Consider the following 21543-nt stretch of genomic DNA (forward strand, 5'->3'; position numbering starts at 1 on the left):
AAGGCTTACTGAGGCCCAAACAGTGATTTGCAAAGGTTTAGCATGACTTCCTTGTTTTTGTTTTCAATTTACAAAGCCAAGTAACCCATATGCTTTCTTAACCGACTTCTCAACTTGCCCTGCCACCTTCAAAGATTTGTGAATATGCACCCCCCCCAGGTACCTCTGCTCTTGTGCCCCCCTCAAAAGAGTGCCATTTACAAAATACTGCCTCTTCATGTTGTTTCTCCCAAAGTGCATCACTTCACACTTATCTGCATTAAATTACATCTGCCACATATCTGTCCATTTCACTAGTCTGTCTATGTCCTCCTGAAGTCTGCTGCTATCCTGCTCACAATCTACACTTCAAGTTTTACATCATCCGCAAGCTTCTACATTTTACACCCTATACACAAATCCGGGTCATTTATATACAACAAGAAAAGCAATGGTCTTAATACCAACCCTTGGAGGACCCCACTACGTACTTCTCTCCAGTCAGTTATCCGTTCATCACTACTCTCTGTCTCTTATCCCTTAGCCAATTATGTACCTAAGTTACCACTGTCCATTTAATACCATGGGCTTCTATTTTCCAAATAATTCTGTTATGTGGTACTTTATCAAATCTCTTCTGAAAGTCGATATGGGGCAGGATTTTCAGCTTTCTACCACCCCTGTTAGTGCCCCAGAGGGGCAGTGATGATGGCAGTAAGCACTTCCGGGCGGGCGACCAGCTTCCAGCACCCTGCCAGGACTTTTGGTGCCGGTTTCGACGGGATGCGGAGCATTACCAGCTGGAAGAGGCGAGCCACTGTGCAACGCTCCTGGTTGCAACACCGGCTCGATTTCTGGCTGCTGCCCGACCCTTAGTGCTCCATAGAGCGTCCTGCTGGAACCGACCGCCTGTGAAAGCGGGCAGTCCGAGCTGTAGCGGCTGCAGTGAGATAAGTAATGTCGGCCTCAGGTAAGTGTGATTGTTTTTTGTTTGCGGTTTATGTTGCGGTGGCATGAGTTATTTATTGAGAATGCTTTTGGTGTTTTTTTCAGTTTTTTTTCCCCCTAGACCTCTCTTAGAGTGCTCCGGGGCCGTCTGTTTAGCTCGGGGTTTTCACTTGCTCAGCCAGCGTAGCGCCCGAAGAGAGGTGTGTAACGTCTCCCTTAGTGCTCCGCCACACTCAGGGCCCAACTGACAAATTTTGCTCACTGAGGCGCAAACTGTTCCCGGGTGCAAACTTTACCGCCCTGAAATAAGCAGAACCGAAAATGTAGCGCCATATATACAGCATCTACTGCACTGCCTTCTTCAATCCTCTCTGTTACTTCATCAAAGAATTCAATCAGACATGATTTGCCTTTAACAAATCCATATTGCTGTCCCTATTTAACCCATTCGTCTCCAAGTGAGAATGAATTTGTCCTTGACAAGTAGTTTTCCCAGCACTAACATTAGATCCTTCCCTTTGTGTAACTTTTTCAGGATTTTTCCAAGTCAGTAGTTAAAAAGCTCTTCCTGAAAATTCTAATCAGCAGTTAGACATTATTAAAAACAAATGAACAAATGACAGTTCTCCGAGATATTTTTGCCAAATTTGTATTTCTCTTGTGCATCCCCACCATTGGTGGCCATGTTTTTGGCTGTCTTGGCCCTAAGCTCTAGAATTCCCTCCCTTAACTTTCCTCAAGGCTTTTGGTCCTAATATCTTCTTATGTAACTCGTTGTCAATATTTGGCTGATAACGTTCCTGTGAAACGTCTTGGGATGCTTTACTCCTTTAATGGAGCTACATAAATGAAAGTTGTTTTTGTTGAAGTTAACAAAATGGCTGTTGTAATTGAGGAGAGGCAGACATACAAGAAGAACTTAAGCATTGTTAAGCTGAATGTTCTTATAAATGAGGTCCCCAGTCAGGAGGAAGAGATCTTCAGTCGGGACCAGTTGTGGCTGTTAGAAAGTCTACAATTAGATCTGGCTCAACATCACAGCCATTTAAGCACAAGATAGACCTAGACATTCACTATTGCATGAAAACGGGGGCACAGGGGGGGTCGGTCGTGCGATGCGCACACATGTTCATGTGCTCCTAGGCACCACATTAAATTTGTGCTGTGTCCTTATTACAATGATTCAGGCATGCAGGCAGCACTACCTGCGTTATTCATTGGTTGCACGCCTGTTTGTGGAGGGGGTTGTGGGGGGGATATCAGATGTCTCTGACACTACTTAAAGGCAGCAAGCATGAATGAAAGGGGAGGTGGACTCTGGCTACAAACAACAGGAAAAGTTCCCAAATTGAAGAAAATGTCTGGAAGAGGTCCATGCAGGCCATCCAAGTTCTCCGACGCCTCATTGATGGCCTTGGTCCAGGCGGTGGACAGGAGAAGGGAGACCATGCTCTCCCCAAGAGGAAGAAAGCCCTCTAAGCAACACCTCTGCCACCAGTAGGAAGATATCACTGAGGAGATTAATGTCAGGAACGTAGATCCCAGCCCATAGCTGCAATGCTGAAAGATATTCAATGACTTCACCAGAGTTCTCAAAGTAAGAATACTGCTCTCTTACTGCCTGCACACACCTCCAGCCTCACTACTCATCATACTCTCACCCCCCCCCCCTCCTACAATCACTGCATCGCACTTCATTCCACCTCCTTCCTCCTCATACTCACATACTCACCACTATTGCAGCTCTCACTTCCCCACACCTCACACACGGTATATACTAACGACTCAATCATGACAGGTACATTCTCTAAACACTTCACAAGGATGTCACTAATACACTCCATTCTTTCTTGTGGGAGAAGCCTGTGCCAGGAGACTGAGCCCATCTGCACATCCTTTTCCCTGTGGAGGAAAATATGTTGGCCACCATGGGCGGGGGAGAGTCATGGCTGTGACAATAGACAATGCTGGAGGAGATGTTGTGCAGGGTTATCCCTTTACATTTCTAGCTGAGCTGACACACGCTGCAAGATGAACTGCAATTACTTTTAGCAGCTACTCATCTCTATCTGCTGTCCTTTTACATTAAAAGCTAACCCTTGTCCCTCTTTTTCATTTCAAGTGCTGAAAATGTGGAGATACCTTTGCCACTTCAGAAGAGGAGGCCAGCCCTCCTTTAGGCACACCATCACTTGATCTGACCCTAGCAAGCACTAGCTCAGATACTTTCACCACACACACTTTAGAGGCTAGGATATAGGAGGGGCCTTCATATGATGAATCGCCAGGCACAAGTGTGCAGGATCTGGGGCAGGGGAATAGGCTACCACAGAGGCCAGCTCGCCGAGACTGAGATCACATACTAGCTCTGCTGCAGAGGACTCATATGCTGACTTGGAGAGCCCAGACTATCGAAGAAGGTTGATGAGCATACATAAGGAAATGCTTGTGCACTGGGCAGCTGGCCAGCGCGTCTGTGTACAATGTCCAGTTCCAACTTATGTCAAGGCTTTGCGCAGAGTATGGAGACCATTCAGCCCAACAAGAACCAGGCAATCAACTCCATAAGCACATCAGTGCTCTCCACCATGATTGAGCCTATGCCGATAGCTCTGACAGCTTCCATAGCAGCAGATATCATAGTAAAATGGCGAGATCCAATTGTTTGTTGATAGAACAAGCAAGAGTAAATAAGCAACAGCATGAGAGAAATAATCTGATTCAAATGCTTGAACTAGTTGGTTTAATAATGGCTGTTAACTGATGTCCAGGTTGGTACGAATTAAAGTTCCACTGTATGTTCTTACATGCAACTGTTTCATGAAAATAAATCTGAATGGCTTGCATAGTGCAGAATGTTATTTAAAGTTTAAAAATGTGTGCTTGCTCTCCTGCATAGCTGTCAGCAGAATTTCAGTCTATTGTCAGCTTAAAGACTTTCAGCTGAATTTATGTCTGTTTTATGTTTTACATTTAAGGTTGTGATGAAGTAAATCAGTATAATGTTCTTCAAACTAGTTTCTTCTGTGATGTATTCTATGCTTACTTTTGTTATTAGTAATATTTAAAAACCCGCATATCTTCATTATAGTTCTGCACCATAGCTTTTCTTATTGATAGTCATTTAAAGATGACTTTGGAGCAGTTCAAGCAGTTTACTCTGTTTACCCCTCAATCAACATAACAAAAACAGATTATCTGGTTATTATCACATTGCTGTTTGTGGGAGTTTGCTTGTGCGCAAGTTGGCTGCCGTGTTTCCTACATTACAACAGTGACTACACTCCAAAAATATTTCATTGGCTGTAAAGCGCTTTGAGACGTCCGGTGGTCATGAAAGGAGTTATATAAATACAAGTCTTTTTTTTAGTGTCCTTTTTGGCAAGTTAATGATTGGAGGTGGAAATAGGAATCAGACACCTTGTCAGAATGTCTCTTCCCTATTGAGGCTGTACTATTTGAATTATTCTAAACACCCAACCTATTTACTACACGATTTATTTGACCATTGCCTCTCATGTGCCTTTCAGGCCACATTTCACTGGCCTTCAGCTTCGTCCCTTCAACTCTGGCAGTACGTGTCTTGGATGGTCTCCTTGGCGGCAAGTTTGGCATGTCACAACCTCTCTTCAAGCATCTCTTTCATTGTTTTGGCCTTAGAAGGCAAGGAAGAACCATTAAGTCGATGTCACTAACTTCTGGAAAATTCCAAAAAATAAATTTTGAAAAGCCCCAGTGATATACAGTTGTTGAATAATAAAATCCCAGACACTATCACTAGAAATGAATGCCAAATGGAATTGTATTTCTTAAGTGACCCAAAATGGATCATTTTTCATGATTTATGTAAAGAATAAACATTCTGGTTTCATTGGCTTGCATGTGTACAGTGGCCTAGATTTTCAGATCCACATTAGTTATATGAGTTAACCAGATCAAAATTAATGGGTTGACACCGATCGGGAGATCCATACAAGTGAGTCCTTATCTTTGGATGATTAATGAGGTAGGGGAAAATATGAGCTAGATGCTTCACCACTGCACCCTTAAAGTTGCAGGAGTCACACTGGGCGCTGGCTTAAATCACTACGCCCCGTGCAAAGCCCACTGGTGTGAAGCAGGCTGCTGCAGATGGTCTCAAACTATTTGCCTTCAGTGCGCTTAGGAGTCAGAACATCCAATCATATTCTCACTGCCCTTTCTGCACAGCCAAAACCAATTCACAGCAACCGGAAAAAGTGGAATTTGTCGGAAGGAAGGAAGGAATTTGTCAAAGGAAGGAAAGAAGGAAGGAATTTGTCAGAAGGAAGGAAGGAAGGAAGGAAGGAAGGAATTTGTCAAAGGAAGGAAGGAAGGTCGGAAGGAAGGAAGGAATTTGTTGAAAGAAGGAAGGAAGGAAGGAATTTGTCAGAAGGAAGGAAGGAAGGTCGGAAGGAAGGAAGGAAGGAATTTGTCGAAGGAAGGAAGGAAGGAAGGAAGGAATTTGTCGGAAGGAAGGAAGGAATTTGTCGAAGGAAGAAAGGAAGGAAGGAAGGACTTTGTCGAAGGAAGAAAGGAAGGAAGGAAGAAAGAAAGGAATTGGAAGGAAGTAAGTTGTAAGAAGGAAGGAAGGAAGGAACTTGTAGAACAGCTTGCAGTTACTCACTATATACGTTCACACATGTACAATGTCTACTTGGGTTGGTGGGTGCATAGGAATAAAAGCAATGTTCCCTGTAACTGTTTTAGCCCTGCGCGGCCCCATTAAGAGGCCATTCAAAATACCATGCATGCGCAGTTTTTACATTGAAAAGCCAGCAAGCCGGTTGTGAAGGTTTCCTGGAGTGCTGCCATTCAGCCTCTCGAGCCTGTTCGCTATTATAGTAGATCCTGGCTGATTTGGACCTCAAATCCATTTTCCCACTTTGCTCCATATCTCTAGACACACCTAACAAAAATCAATCGATCTCAGTCTTGAAAGCTCCAATTGTCCCAGCATCCACAGCCTTTAGCGGGAGAGAATTCCAGGTTTCTACTACCCTTTATGTGAAAAAGTGTTTCCTGATTTCAACCCTGAATGGCCTAGCTCTAATTCTAGGATTATGTCCCCTTGTTCTTTGAAGGATTTTTCCGATTATTCCCACTCTCCTGCTCGTTCACCATCGCCCTGAAAACTTTTCCTTTTCATGTATATATTTAATTTCCTTTGGAAAGTTACTACTGAATCTGCTACCACCTCTCTTCCTAATTGTAACTACTTGCTGCATAAAAAATGTCTTCTCATCTTCCTTCTGTTTCTTTTGCGAATGACATTAAATCTGTGTCCCCTAAGAAACCTGGAATTCTCTCCCGCTAAAGGCTGTGAATGCTGGGACAATTGGAGCTTTCAAGACGGAGGTGTGTCTAGAGATGTGGAGCAAAGTGGGAAAATAGATTTGAAGTCCAAATCAGCCAGGATCTAATATAATAGCGGAACAGGCTCGAGAGGCTGAATGATAGCACTCCAGGAAACCCGGACAAACGGCTTGCTGGCTTTTCAATGTAAAAACTGCACATGCACGGTATTTTGAATGGCCCCTTAATGGGGCCGCGCTGGGCCAAAACAATTACAGGGCACATTGCTCCAATTCCTATGTTCCCACCAACTGAAGTAGACATTATACATGTGTGAACGTATATAGTGAGTAACTGCAAGCTATTCCACAAGTAGGGCATTACAGCCAAGCCTTAAGCTGTTGCCAGCACAGAAGCATTTTCCAGCAGAGCTTAATCAGGAGTAGGTATCCTGGCTGATTATTCCCATCCCTAGGCTGGGCACACACAGAGCAGTTGCAATGGCCTGACCGAGAGAAGCCATCTCAACACAGGAACACAAGCATAAACAATCAATTTGGGCATTATTATCCAACAATCCAGCAAGAACTTGCATTTATATAGCACCTTAAGCCTACTAAAATGTCATCAGGCACTTCACAGGAACGTAATCAGACAAAAAAATTGACACTGCGCCAAAGAAGGAGATACAGGTACCCAAAAACTTGCTCAAAGAGATATGTTTTAAGGAGCATCTTAAAGAAGGTGAGAGTGGTGGAGAGGGTTTACGGAGTGAATTCCAGAGCTAAAGGCCTAGACAGCTAAAGGCACGAGCACATAAGGTGGGGCGAAGGGGATGTGCAAGAGGCGAGCGCAGAGATCTTGGAGGGCTGTAGAACTGGGGGCAGTTACAGAGATAGGGAGGGGTGAAGCCATGGAAGGGTTTGAACACAAGGATGAGAATTTTAAACATAAATCCCACCATTCAATGCAAAAATCCACATACACTGAATAAACCTGGATCTTACACAAAAGTGGGTCTTAAAATATGTTGGTGAAATTTGGTAACAGATTCACTATGCTGATGGGTTGAGCATTAACAAGATCATCCTAGAATGTTTTATACTTGAGTTAATGGTTTTCACTTAAGTGTTAACATTTGGATCAGGAATTTAATCCAATAGGAATGAATGTGATGCAGTTTGGTACTTTATAACAGTACGCTGAAATCAGAATTCCACTCAGATCAGGAGTTGACTGTATCTTATAAATTACCATGACAAAGTCAGTATTTGTTTCCTTGATGTCAGTATTCACACTGATCTTTGTTCAGGTTGATTATTGATTTAAATATGATTTTCCTTTGACATAAAGAGCTTGTTCATTCCTCTGAAAACTTTGATGCAGCTAACAAATGCATTTGAATGGTACACTGAATTGTTCCTTGTGATCTATTGGTAAAGTCTGTGAGGTTACAGATAAAACATCTTATTTTTACCACTTTCTGGCCATGGCCAATTCTGTCTGCAACTTTGGAAGTGGCTTAATAAGTTGGAGTGAATGGTGAGACATAATGCTACCTCCAGCAATGGTGGTCAGTGTGAAAGAAATGGCCTGGTCATTGTTGGGATGCCTAATGGTGTTGCTGTGGGGTGTTGGGAGCCGAGCACAGCCGATGGCAGCCACAAATAGGGCAGGTTCCTGCTGCTCCTCCTCCTCCCCCACTGAAGAGCCTATGCCCTCAGAGCCTTGCTCTTCATGCACTGATAAATCTAGCTGCTGCACTATGTCATGCAAGCCACAGCAGACCATGCCGATTCTGGAGACCCTGGCTGGTGCGTACTGAAGGGCTCCTCCAGAACGGTCACATTTTCAGCATGCCTATTATCTGTTCTATGGCACATCTGATGGAGATGTGGCTTTCATTACTTCTCTCCTCGGCCTCAGTACTTGGCCTCCTCAAGGGTGTCATGAGTCACGTCTTCAGTGTATAGCCCTTGTCTCCAAGTAGCCATCCGGAAAATCTGTTTGGAGGTGCGAAGAGCTGAGGGAGGGTGGACTGGCACATGATGAAAGAGTCATGACAGCTACAAGGGAATTTTGCATGATGATCTTCCTATGGTTGGAGACAAGCTGCACATTGAGGGAGTGGACCGGTTGACAAAGACTCCTGGGTGATGATGGGGTGTCCTGATGGCCACATGTGTGTAGTCAATGATGCCCTGCACTCGTGGGAAACCAGAAGAGCGACAAAGCCGAGCACCCGCTCAGTAACACTGGCTTCACGGCCGATTGCGAGATGCCACAAATGTCTGCTGCGGATCCCTGGAAGGAGCCTGAGATAAAGAAGTTGAGGGCACTGGTGACTTTGACAGCCACTGGTGAGGCATGTACACCCATTCCTCTGGGCTGCAGGTCTTGCTCCAATCATCATAGGCAGTCCCTCGGAATCGAGGAAGACATGCTTCCACTCTCAGCATGAGTTCTTCGGTGAGTTTTTGCTCCAGTAATCTGCAATTGTCTGCGATGGCTTGGTGCGATAGCCTGAGCCTCCTTTGGCACTGCTGCTCCATCATGTTGAGAAAGCCCATCCTCTGCCTGTATACCCTGTGTTGGGGGTATCGCCTCCGGCATGGTGCAGCCCTGCGCTGATGCCCTCTGTCTTCTGTAGCATCAGGTTGGCGAGGAGAAGGTTGGTGGTGGTGTTGTTGGTGCTGCTGGTGTTGGGGATCATCGTGGTCCAATTCTGAGGACCAAAGTGAGACAGCATAAATGGCACCTATGCTGATGTAATAGCTGGGAAGTCAAGTAGAGATGATAGAATCAATCTGTCAATGGTGTGATAGGTTATAGCAATGAGGTGATAGTGGATCCCTACTTTGCTGAAAACACTTGCAACCTCTAGAAAGTTAAATCTGTGCTGACAATGCAGTCAGCAACAGCATCTGCCTTAGGAAAGTATCCAGGTGTCAGGTGAGAGTATTTATTGTACTTTCCATGCTTTGCAGTAATGAACTGGATCAATGGCCGCTGAACTTTCACCTCAGGTTCACAGACATGGTTCCTGAGCTGCGTGATTCACCTGGTCATCCAGGGAAATTTGAAAGATAGGATTAAAAAGATGCTTAAGGGTCTGACAAGCATCTAATAATCATCTAAATTAGCTCAGCCAGTGCTGCCACTTGGGTCACTGCCGCTGAGGGAAAGGCGTGTAGGGGCGGAGTGATGGAGGGTTCCCAACCTGCTCCGAGTTATTTCAACTTTCACTCCTGACCAGCCTTCAATCCTGCCTCCACGGACGCAGAATATTCCGGTCATTAACTCTGTTTCTCTCTCCACAGACATTACCTGACCATCCAGCATTTTCTGTTTTTATTTCAGATTTCCAGCATGTGCAGTATTTTACATAAGTACTTTTGAAATGTAGACACTGTTGAAATGTAAAAAAACATGGCTACAGCCACATTGCCACACAGCAAAGTCTCACAAACAATGTGATAATGACCAGCTCATGTTTTTAGTGATGTTAGTTGAGGGATAAATATTGTCCAGGACAACATGGAGAACTCCTCTGCTCTTCTTTGAATAATGCCATGAGATCTTTTGTATCAACCTGAGAGGGCAGATAGTATCTCAGTTTAACAGGTGAGGTCATGCACTTTGGCAGAAAAAATCAAAGAGCAAGTTATTATTTAAATGGAGAAAGATTGCAAAGTGCTGCAGTACTTGGGGTACTTGTGCATGAAACACAAAAGGATTGTATGCAGGTACAGCAAGTGATCAGGAAGGCCAATGGTATCTTGGCCTTTATTGCAAAGGGGATGGAGTATAAAAGCAGGGAAGTCTTGCGACAGTTGTACAGGGTATTAGTGAGGCCACACCTGAAATACTGCTTACAGTTTTGGTTTTCATATTTACGAAAGGATATACTTGCTTTGGAGGCAGTTCAGAGAAGGGTCACTAGGTTGATTCCAGGAATGAGGGGGTTGACTTATGAGGAAAGGTTGAGTAGATTGGGCCTCTACTCATTGGAATTCAGAAAAATGAGAGGTGATCTTATCAAAATGTATAATATTATGAGGGGGCTTGCCAGGGTGGATGCAGAGAGGATGTTTCCACTGATGGGGGAGACTAGAACTAGAGGGCATAATCTTAGAATAAGGGACCACCCATTTAAAACTGAGATGAGGAGAAATTTCTTCTCTCAGAGCTTTGTGGATCTGTGGAATTCGCTGTCTCAGAGAGCTGCGGAAGCTGGGACATTGAATAAATTTAAGACAGAAATAGACAGTTTCTTAAATGATAATGGAATAAGGGGTTATGGAAAGCAGGCAGGGAATTGGACCTGAGCCCATGATCGGATCAGCCATAATCGTATTAAATGGTGGAGCAAGCTCGAAGGACCGTATGGCCTACTCTTGCTCCTATTTCTTATGTTCTTATGTTAACATCTCATCTGAAAGACAGCACCTCCGATTGTGCAACACTCTTGCATTGAAGTGTGAGCGGAGATTTTGTGCTCAAGTCTCTCGGGTGGGATTTGAACCTACTGATTAAGTGGTGAGAGAGCTACCAACGGAGCCATGACTAACACCTTCAATCAGTTTCATTGACTAATAGTTGGAGGAGACAGTGTTGAAAAGTGCTATATAAATACAAGTTTTCATCTTCTTCATCATCTTCCTCATGTTTCATACTGTTACTCATTTGTGAAGTGTTTAATGTTCAGTGTTTAATTTAACATGGCAAAGTGAACAGGTGAGAGCTACTCCGAAGTATGGGCATTAGCACTTGTGGAGAAGACTTCAGCTCACACATAAACTCTGCTCAAAGCTGCTGGTCTGGACAAATGACACTTCCTCTTTTGCACTGGAGTGGAACCAGAAATTACAGCATGGTTTGTTCATCAAATTGGCAGACACTTGAATTAATTCAAAAGTTGTTTTTACTAAGGCTAATTATTCCATTATGGACATTCTCATTGCATGTGTTACATCTAAGTTGCAGTTTTAGTACTTCCAGATTGTTTTCCTACATTACAACAGTGACTACACTTCAAAACTACTTCATTGGCTGTGAAGCACTTTGGGATATCCTGAGGTCATGAAACGTTTTCATCTTTTACTCGTTTGTGAAGAAAGTTGCTTCAATCTGTAAGCATTAGGAGGGAAGAATTTGGTACCTTAGACCCTCCTGTTAGCGCCAGCAGATGGCGTTAATGGGGCGCTAGGGCATTATTGCTGGGGCGAGGCGAATCCAATGCTGCTCGCCAAATCCTGCAGTGAGAAAGACTGGAACACATGGCCAGAGGGAGGAGGAGGGTCATCTGGGCTCTCAACAGGAGGCCTTACCCTCCGAGGGTATTCTCAGAGCACTTCTCTTATATCCACTTAAGTGAGGAGCAGTATATTAGAAGGCTGCGCTTCACCAAGGAGATGGGCACAAAGCTGTGCCACCTCCAGCCTCAGATCAGGGTGACCACGGCTCTCTCAGTGGCAAAGTCACTGTCGCTATCAATTTCTTCGCCAGTGGATCCTTCCAGTCTGCAACAGGAGACTTAGCTAACATCTTGCAATTCGCTGCCCATCGCTGCATCCAGGAAGTCACAGAGGCTCTTCGCAGTAGGAGAGGGACTACATTTCCTTCCCCATCACCAGAGAGAAGCAGGACGAGCGTGCATGTGACTTTGCCAGGATAATGGGATTTCCCATGGTGCAGGGCGCCATTGACTGCATCCACGTCGCTTTGTGGCAACCGCATAACAATCCTGAGATCTTCCGTACTGCAAAGGCTACCACTCACTTAATGTGCAGTTGGTGTGCAACCGCAGACAGTGAATCCTCAATATCAATGCCCGCTATCATGGCAGCAGCCACAATGCCTTCATCCTGTGTCAGATTGGTGTGTCAGCACTCTTCTAGCCCCCATGTCAAGCTCACAGCTGGCTGTTCGGAGACCAGGACTATCCGCTCTCCACCTGGCTCATGGTCCCTTCCGCAGCCCCAACACTCCTGCCCAGCACTCATATAATAACAGCCATGCTGCCACCAGGAACATCATCGAGCAGACCATCAGGGTGCTCAAGCAATGGTTCTGCTGCCTTGACCACAAGGAAGAAGCCCTCCAGTATTTGGCTGAGTGGGTGTCACATTTAGTGGTGGTCTGCTGCATGCTTCACAACTTCACCATCGTGAGGGCCCAGCCTTTGCCACTAAGGATTGCGGGAAAACCTCAGGAGGAGGAAGAGGGAGAAGAGGAGAAGGGGGAGAATGAGGAGGGAGGAAGATGAGGAGGACGAGGAGGAGGATCAGGAGAGAAGGAGGAGGCAGCCACTCAATCGGCCTTCCAGAAGGACAGTGCATGACCGCCTCATCAGACTGCGGTTTGAATAAATTAGACCCCAGATCCCCTTTGCTCACTACATCCCTGTCGCAGGCTATATCGCAGCACCAAGCTGAAATGAGAGCCACCACAAAAGAATCTAAACTGCATTAATAAATTTATCAAAAATCAGTGAACATATATTTACAAGAAAAATATTAACTATTGACTCTTGTGCAATCCCTTAGTGCCCCTCGTTACTGTGCCTTTGCCTAGTAGTTGGCCCAGTGACTGTAGCACGGTTGGTGGAAGGCTGCTGAGTGTCCATGCAGGAGACTTCAGATGACCTAACAGAACACCTTCGACCAGTTCTGGGCCTGGAAGGCCGGACTGTAGACTGCACCACCTCAGCATGGACGGCAGCAGTTTGTGCGGACTGGATAACAGGCTGCGATAAGGGCAATGGCAGAGTGGCAGTGATGGGAGCAGCAATGCTGACACCCTGAGAGAGGTCAGCAGGTTCCTGCTCCACTGACCCACTGCCACTCCCCGAGGCAGCACCTCAGCATCCCTAGCAATCTGTTGGAGCAGAGATTGCTGGCCTGCTGTGACATGGTGACAGCTCCAGTCGATGGTGGTTGACCCAGCCACAATGGCAGCAGTCAGAGCTTGCGTGGCATCAAGCTGAGACTGCATGAGAGCACTAAGATGTTGGGACATCGTTCCATGTCCCAGCAGCAATGGAACATTGTCCCAGCAGCAATGGAAAACTGTCCCAGCAGCAATGGAACACTGTCCCAGCAGAAATAGAACATTGTCCCAGCAGCAATGGAACACTGTCCCAGCAGCAATGGAACATTGTCCCAGCAGCAATGGATCGCTGTCCCAGCAGCAATGGATCGCTGTCCCAGCAGCAATGGAACATTATCCCAGCAGCAATGGAACACTGTCCCAGCAGCAATGAAACACTGTCCCAGCAGCAATGGAACATTGTCCCAGCAGCTAGAGTGATGTCCCAACAACGGAGCCTTGTCCCAGCCAAAGTCAACATGGCTTCTCACGGGAAGCAAACTGGCAACAAAAGAAATGCCAAGAAAAAGATTACATAAAATAATAATTTATATAATGATAATGTTGCGCCTTTTGTTCCCAGATGTGTGCATTATTTTTTTTTAAATATAAATTATAATTTCCAGGTGACAGCAGCCTTATTGAAGACTTCACTGATCTTTAAGGAAGATCTGTACTGAGGTCAAACTGCCTGTGCTCAGAAAGGCAGGTACATCTCAGGATGGCACAAAAGCTTCCTCGAAAACCAAACTGATCTGATTCAGATGGAACAAGCAAACATTTTTCCCATGCATATGATTTGGATGAGAAAAAGGAAATCATTTAGTGTATGGCTAGTGGGATAACTTGCAGTCTTTTCATCATTCTCCCAAAGTTATGCACATTTCCATACTTCGTAGGCTTTTGGTGGCAGCAACTAAAAGCAGTCACTAACAAATACTTCCTTCTTTTTTACATGGAATTTACAGCACAGAAACAGGCCCTTCGGTCTATGCTGGTGTAAATTTATGCTCCACATGAGCCTCTCCTCACCTTAGTACATCTCCACCTATCAACATATCCTTCTGTTCCTTTCTCCCTCATTTATCTAGCTTCTCCTTAAATGCATTTATATTATTCGCTTCAACCACTCCCTGAGGTAACAAGTTCCACATTCTCACCACTCTGAGTAAAGAAGTTTCTCCTGAATTCCTTATTGGATTGATGACTCCTCCACAAGTGGAAACATCTTCTCTATGTCTACCCTATCGATAAATTAACTTGACAATGCACTTTATTTTTATTCCTTCTCTTTTAGGTCTCCTTGAGCCTCCCACCAGTTCTTGACGAAAGGCAGGCAGCTCACTTGATCCCAATCCTTCATTAATATTCCTCCTTGCTTTCCCATTTTCCCTCGTTCTTCAGCAGCTTCTCTGTCAGAAGCGATTGTGGAATGAGGGAGAAGTGGGACGAGAGAAGGATATTTAGATATGTGGATACTCTCATCTTCAATGGTTTCATCGCCGCCGGGGGCCACGGCCTCAGCAATGGCCCTTCCCATACCGACCAGCACCATCTTCTCCATGGGGGTTAGAACATGCAGGTACGCCCCTCACCCTCCTGTTAGTTCCTGCTGTCTCTGGTTATGTGCCACCTTCTCCTGAAAGAGAGAGGGAAGTGTGTTAGTGAGTGTCATGCAATCTGTGAGGATGATGTGGTTGTCATGGTTGAATAGCTGGCTGTGTATGCAAGCAGTGAGATGTGGATTTGAGGCTTGTAACAGTGCTAAGTGCATGAGGGTGAGGTGAAGCATATGAATGTTAGTTATGTGTCCTGATTGATAGAGATTGTTGGTCGGTGAGTGATGGGGGTGTGGTGGATTAAGCAGTGGCTGAGGCTAGTGATGCAGTTAGTAGGATATGGCATTTGAAGATGCATTCACTGACCTTGGCAACTCATGCACTTCATCTATGTTCTTGGAGCTATACTACTGGCATTGACCTCCTCTGCTATCTCTTGCCACTGACTTCTGAGCATGTATCTGGAGGGCCTCTGGTCCTCCTGGGGGTACAGGACATCTCTCCTCCATTCCACCTCTTCCACCAAGACCTCCAGTGCAGTATTCAAAAAGTTTGGAGCCCGCGCTCTCCTATAATCAGCCATTGTCGATTGTTGAACAGCACTATTCCCAATAATCCCAGCACCTCCAGCAATCACAATGCACTTTCCCTTTAAGAGGTGCAGGCTAGCTTTAAGTAGTGTTAGGAAGTAACAATTTTGGGCCCCCTGCTGATGCATGCAGCCAATGAACAGCACGGCTAGTGTGGCTTATGTAGAAAACATGGTAATGAGCAGGCAGGACAAAGTTGGCATCCAGTGAACAGGTGGGAAGGGGGGGGGGGATGTGGGGGGAGTGGGAGGGCGAGTGTGCTGGTTAATCACACATCATGATCTCCATACTTGTTTTTGGGGGCTAATCAATTTGGCTCCCTTGGGTTTTTCAGATTCCAAAGGAGGCATCTGAGAGATCTTAATGAGGTATACAAGATTTGGAAAAGGCAAATCTGGAAAATTACTTTAAATTAAATTTTGAAAGTAGAAATAGGGACACAGGTTCAAACTAGGAAAAGGTCAATTTAAGGAGTGATATGTGGGAAGAGTGGTGATGGTAAAAACTCTGGAATCATTTAAGAACCAATTGAATGGTGTAATGGGGGAAATTTCTAATGAATCGATCAAGATGGGCTGAATGCCTTCCTCGCCCATAATTACCCTAAGAATACAGGAATAGGAGTGGGCCATTCAGCCCCTCAAGCCTGTTCTGCTATTCAATTAGATCATGGCTAATCTGTATCTTAACACCATTTATCCACCTTGGTTCCATATCCTTTGATACATCTTGTGATCTCCTTTGTCATCAGGAGTGTATTCATTCCTCCAACCATACATCAGGATACAAACAATACATGCAAACCTGCTAATTGAGCGATACAGACTTTTATGACTTAGAAGATGTTTATTGTGGACTGCAGTGGCTTTGAAGACTGAAAGTGGATAAATGGTGTTAAGATACAGATCAGCCATGACCTAATTGAATAGCAGAACAGGCTTGAGGGGCTGAATGGCCTACTCCTGTTCCTGTATTCCTAGGGTAATATCTGTCAGGAATCTCAGGCCTCCTAGTGATATTTATTTTCTCACAGCCTTTTAAAAAAGCTATCAAGTTCTGTTTTCCCCTTCATTTCCCTCCCGTGGACTGGAATATGTCAGACTGACCAAGAATAAAGTGTAAAAAAAACACATTCTGTTGATGATGGAATGCTCAGCATGTCAAGTAATTCAGAGACCAAACAGGCTCAGGAAGGCAAATAATACAGGATCTCCGACAGACACAATAGAATGACCTTCTCTTCAACTTCTTTGGTAACCGCATCATTAACCATAGATCTTTAAAAAAAGGAAGCACTCAGTGCTGTCAGTGACTTAGTGTACAGTCAGCAGCAAGTCTCCCACTATGAACCTGCTTGTCTTTCATACCAAAGAACTGCATGACAGATTTACACTTTTACTATTAACCCTGGGTTCAACCCCTGTCGCCCAACCCTCCCTGCCCCCACCCAACACATGCAAGTCTGTGACTCCTTACATAAGATGCCACGTTGCAATTGCCCCTTTGTGCCAGGTTTTATAGCTCTGCCAATATGTTGCCTTGGGTATAGTTCTGCAGATGCCAATCCATGATCTGCTGGGAATAGGAGGAGCAGGCTGATGCAATAACTATTTTAACCAGAAGATAACAATTGTTTCTAATCAGTGCAAACTCTATTATCTTATTCACTGTTTGATTTATCTCTCTCACACATGCAGACACAAGATATATAGAGTATAATCTTCCCCTACAGCATTCTCTCACTTTCTCCCCCACCTCCCCCACACATTCCGACACAAATTTACAGATGCTATTTGGGGTTGCCAACTTTGCCTGCATCTATTTCAGGAGGTTTCATCACAGCTGGGCCTCATTAATGTGCCACTGGCTGATGTCCTGACTAAAGCTGGTGAAGATAGATTATGAAAACTAGCACAAAATATAAAAACAGATTGCAAGAGTTTCTATAGGTAAATAAAAAGGAAAAGGGTGGCTAAAGTAAATGTTGGTCCCTTAGAGGACGAGACCGGGGAACATGGAGATGGCAGAAACTCTGAACAAATAGTTTGTATCAGTCTTTACGGTAGAGGACACTAACGATATTCCAACAGTGAATAGTCAAGGGGCTATAGGGGGGTAGGAACTTAACACAATCAAAATCACTAAGGAGGTGGTACTCAGTAAGATAATGGGCCTAAAGGCAGATAAATCCCCTGGATCTGATGGCTTGCATCCTACGGTCTTAAGAGAAGTAGCGGCAGGGATTGTGGATGCATTGGTTGTAATTTACCAACTTTTCCAGGATTCTGGGGAGGTCCCAGCAGATTGGAAAACTGCAAATGTAACGCCCCTATTTAAAAAAGAAGGCAGACAAAAAGCAGGAAACTATAGACCAGTTAGCCTAACATCTGTGGTTGGGAAAATGTTGGAGTCCATTATTAAACAAGCAGTAGCAGGACATTTGGAAAGGCAAAATTTGGTCAGGCACAGTCAGCATTGATTTATGAAGGGGAAGTCATGTTTGACAAAATTGCTGGAATTCTTTGAGGATGTAACGAACAGGGTGGATAAAGGGGAACCAGTGGATGTGGTGTATTTAGACTTCCAGAAGGCATTTGACAAGGTGCCACATAAAAGGTTACTGTACAAGATAAAAGTTCACGGGGTTGGGAGTAATATATTAGCATGGGTAGAGGATTAGCTAACTAACAGAAAACAGAGAGTCGGGATAAATGGTTCATTCTCTGGTTGACAATCAGTAACTAGTGAGGTGCCGCAGGGATAAGTGCTGGGATCCCAACTATTTACAATCGAAAGTAACGACTTAGAAGAAGGGACAGAGCGTAACGTTGCCAAGTTTGCTGACGATACAAAGATGGGAGGAAAAGCAATGTGTGAGGAGGACACAAAACATCTGCAAAAAGACATAGACAGGCTAAGTGAGTGGGCAAAAATTTGGCAGATGGCAATTGGAGTATAATGTTGGAAAGTGTGAGGTCATTCACTTTGGCAGAAAAAAAATCAAAGAGCAAGTTATTATTTAAATGGAGAAAGATTGCAAAGTGCTGCAATACAGCGGGACCTGGGGTTACTTGTGCATGAAACACAAAAGGATAGTATGCAGGTACAGCAAGTGATCAGGAAGGCCAATGGTATCTTGGCCTTTATTGCAAAGGGGATGGAGTATAAAAGCAAGGAAGTCTTGCTACAGTTGTACAGGGTATTAGTGAGGCCACACCTGGAATACTGCGTGCAGTTTTGATTTCCATATTTAAGAAAGGACATACTTGCTTTGGAGGCAGTTCAGAGAAGGTTCACTTGGTTGATTCCAGAGATGAGGGGGTTGACCTCTGAGGAAAGGTTGAGTAGGTTGGGCCTCTACTCATTGGAATTCAGAAGATTGAGAGGTGATCTTATCGAAACATATAAGATTATGAGGGGGCTTGACAAGGTGGATGCAGAGAGGATGTTTCCACTGATGGGGGAGACTAGAACTAGAGGGCACGATCTTAGAATAAGGGGCCGCCCATTTAAGACAGAGATGAGGAGAAATTTCTTCTCTCAGAGGGTTGTAAATCTGTGGAATTCGCTGCCTCAGAGAGCTATAGAAGCTGGGACATTGAATAAATTTAAGTCAGAAATAGACAGTTTCTTAAACGATAAGGGGATAAGGGGTTATGGGGAGCGGGCAGGGAAATGGAGCTGAGTCCATGATCAGATCAGCCATGATTGTATTGAATGGCGGAGCAGGTTCAAGGGGTCGTATGGCCTACTCCTGTTCCTATTTCTTATGTTCTTATGTTCTTATGACCCATGCCTCCAACCGCCCCACCCAGTCAAACAGTCTTTATTCATCATCTCCAATACTTTTATAACAAATAAAAAAAGTTTTCAAAGAAAATGAAGTAAAGCACACAGCTCTGTTTAATGCCCCTATGATTTTTCTCACGGAATACTGGAGGGATGGCAACCCTAACATTGCCATACAATCACCTCATGGTATATAACCTTTGAAAAGTGTTGTTTAAGTAAATGAAAAATTGTCAGTTGCTCCTACGGAGAAGCCGATTATTTTCCCTCAATTTTGAAAATGATGTGGACTCCACAGGGATGGACAAAATCCCCGTGTGGTTCATTCCCTCATGTCAAGCCTCTCTTCGAATGGTTCCGTGCCCCGGTGATCTTCCTTCCCATCTGACATTCCCCCATTCACTCTGTGTCTTCAAGTTCACCCTACATGGGGTAGGGAGTGGAAATTTAACTCCCAGGTGGGAAAGCAGCCTATCGAGAGGCCTGTCCCAGAGCGGTAGTAGAGGCCCAGCTGATTTTAATAGCTGGGCCTCATTAATGTGCCATTGGCTGATGTCCTGACCAAAGCTGGTGAGGAATTGGTGGGAAGCGATGGAAAGTTGGGCCACCCGCCAGTCCTAAGGTAAGCCTGGAGATTGGGGAGGGGAAGAGTGGGACGGGCCTTCTGGGGCGGTCGGCATTTCATGAAGAGAGAGTTGGAGAGAGTGCAGGCAGGCAATCCTCGTGGAACTCGGAGGACCACACCTGGCCCCACTAGGGAAAGTTTAAAGCTTACCCGGAAAGGCTCGCTCAGTCAGCTGGCCAGGATTCAGCAGTTGAGGCTGTCGCTGCAGGCACCCTACATACATCTGGGTACAACAGGGTTTGCGTCGGGGTTCTATTGATGTAATAGGACCCCAATTTGCTTAAATGCACAAGGCTCCTGCCTGACTCGATGGGTGCCTCAGGTACCTGAAAAGTCAGGCATTTTAAAAGTGCAGCTGAACGGGAAAAGGCCCACTCCATTTTAATTGCCCCCACCTTGCTTGGATTACTGGGGGAGGGTAATTAAAATACCCCCTCGCACATCTCTAAAATGCCCACCAGCTCAGTGTATTACAAGATATTGCACACATGTTTCATGAACCCCTGGTCATTCTAAAACATCAGGTTACCTCCCACTTTGCTCCTCCTTTGAGACTCCCCACCTTCCCTATCCCTGGATCCTCGCTCCTCCACTATCATTTGTGCCTCTGAAGATCAGCCTTTTCTCTCAAGAGCCTCGTCATAAAATTGACATTAAAATTTGACATTTCTGTCTCATTAAAGGTTCATGCGGCTATTTCCTCCTTTCAGCTTAATGATTTTTTAATTTGCCTTCCGTTAATTGCTTCTGTAAAAGAAAAACGATTGAAATGACAGATGCCAGTTGATGAGCATGGGGCACGTGAAATGTTCATGCACAACTTTTTGAAAGGGGATCCTGTGGGTTTTCAAACAAGAACCTTAGAAACCAAGAACTTCAGCCAAGATTGCATCTGTAACTGTGGCATATTATCTTCAAGGAGGATAATTTTACATTAACAGACACCAGAATCCCAGTTTGCTGTGTAATTACCATGATGTCACCCTCCTCTGCAATGCCGAAGCCTCATCCTAAGGGAAGTAATTACAGAAGTTCGGAGTCCTGTTGCTGATTAGGCCGAGCATAAAGTTTCCTTTCAGCACGAAGCGCATTGAAAGGCACCTCAGGACATAGTGCCTGTAGCTGAGTCATCCCCACTTTGTGCAGATAACAGGCCTGCTTCTTCTTCGTGGTGCCAGATAGCTCAGGTTGACATCAAAGCTTCCCGACCCGACCTTCAACACTGAGCTCATGGTAGAGGTCAGTTATTAATTGTGAGTAACATGAATCTGAGAACAAATTGTTGATTAAATCCCAGCACATGAATTATATCAGCTGTGCATTTTGTATTATCAATGGCAATAAACTAAGACAAAGAAAGGCACGATTGGACACCAAGGGAAGCCCCTTTCACAACCTCAGAATGTACTTTGAAGTGTAATCACTGTTGTAATGTAGGAAACACGACAGCCAATTTACACACAGCAAGATCCCACAAACAGCAATGCGACAATGGCCAGATCATCTGTTTCAGGTGTTAGTTGAGAGATAAATATTGGTCAGGACACCAGGGAGACCTCCCCTGCTCTTCTTCAAAAGAGTGCCATGGCATGATTTGCCTACACCCAGGAGGGCAGGCCGAGCCTCAGTTTAACACCTCACCTGGAAAACATCGCCTCAGACAGTACAATGGTCCCTCAGGACTGCCCTGAGGGGTCAGCCAAGATTATATGCTTATCACAAACTTCTGACTCAGACTCGAGAGTGCTATCATTGAGCAAAGGCTGACACAGTGTTGGTTCATAGGGTACTAGGTCTGCCTATGGAAACTATCATTTTGCCACAGACATAAGAGAAGTGTTGGGAGAAAGTTGAAATGTAACATTCCCCC

Source organism: Pristiophorus japonicus, chromosome 5 (genome assembly GCF_044704955.1).
Source record: "Pristiophorus japonicus isolate sPriJap1 chromosome 5, sPriJap1.hap1, whole genome shotgun sequence".
NCBI classification, from domain to species: Eukaryota; Metazoa; Chordata; class Chondrichthyes; family Pristiophoridae; genus Pristiophorus; species Pristiophorus japonicus.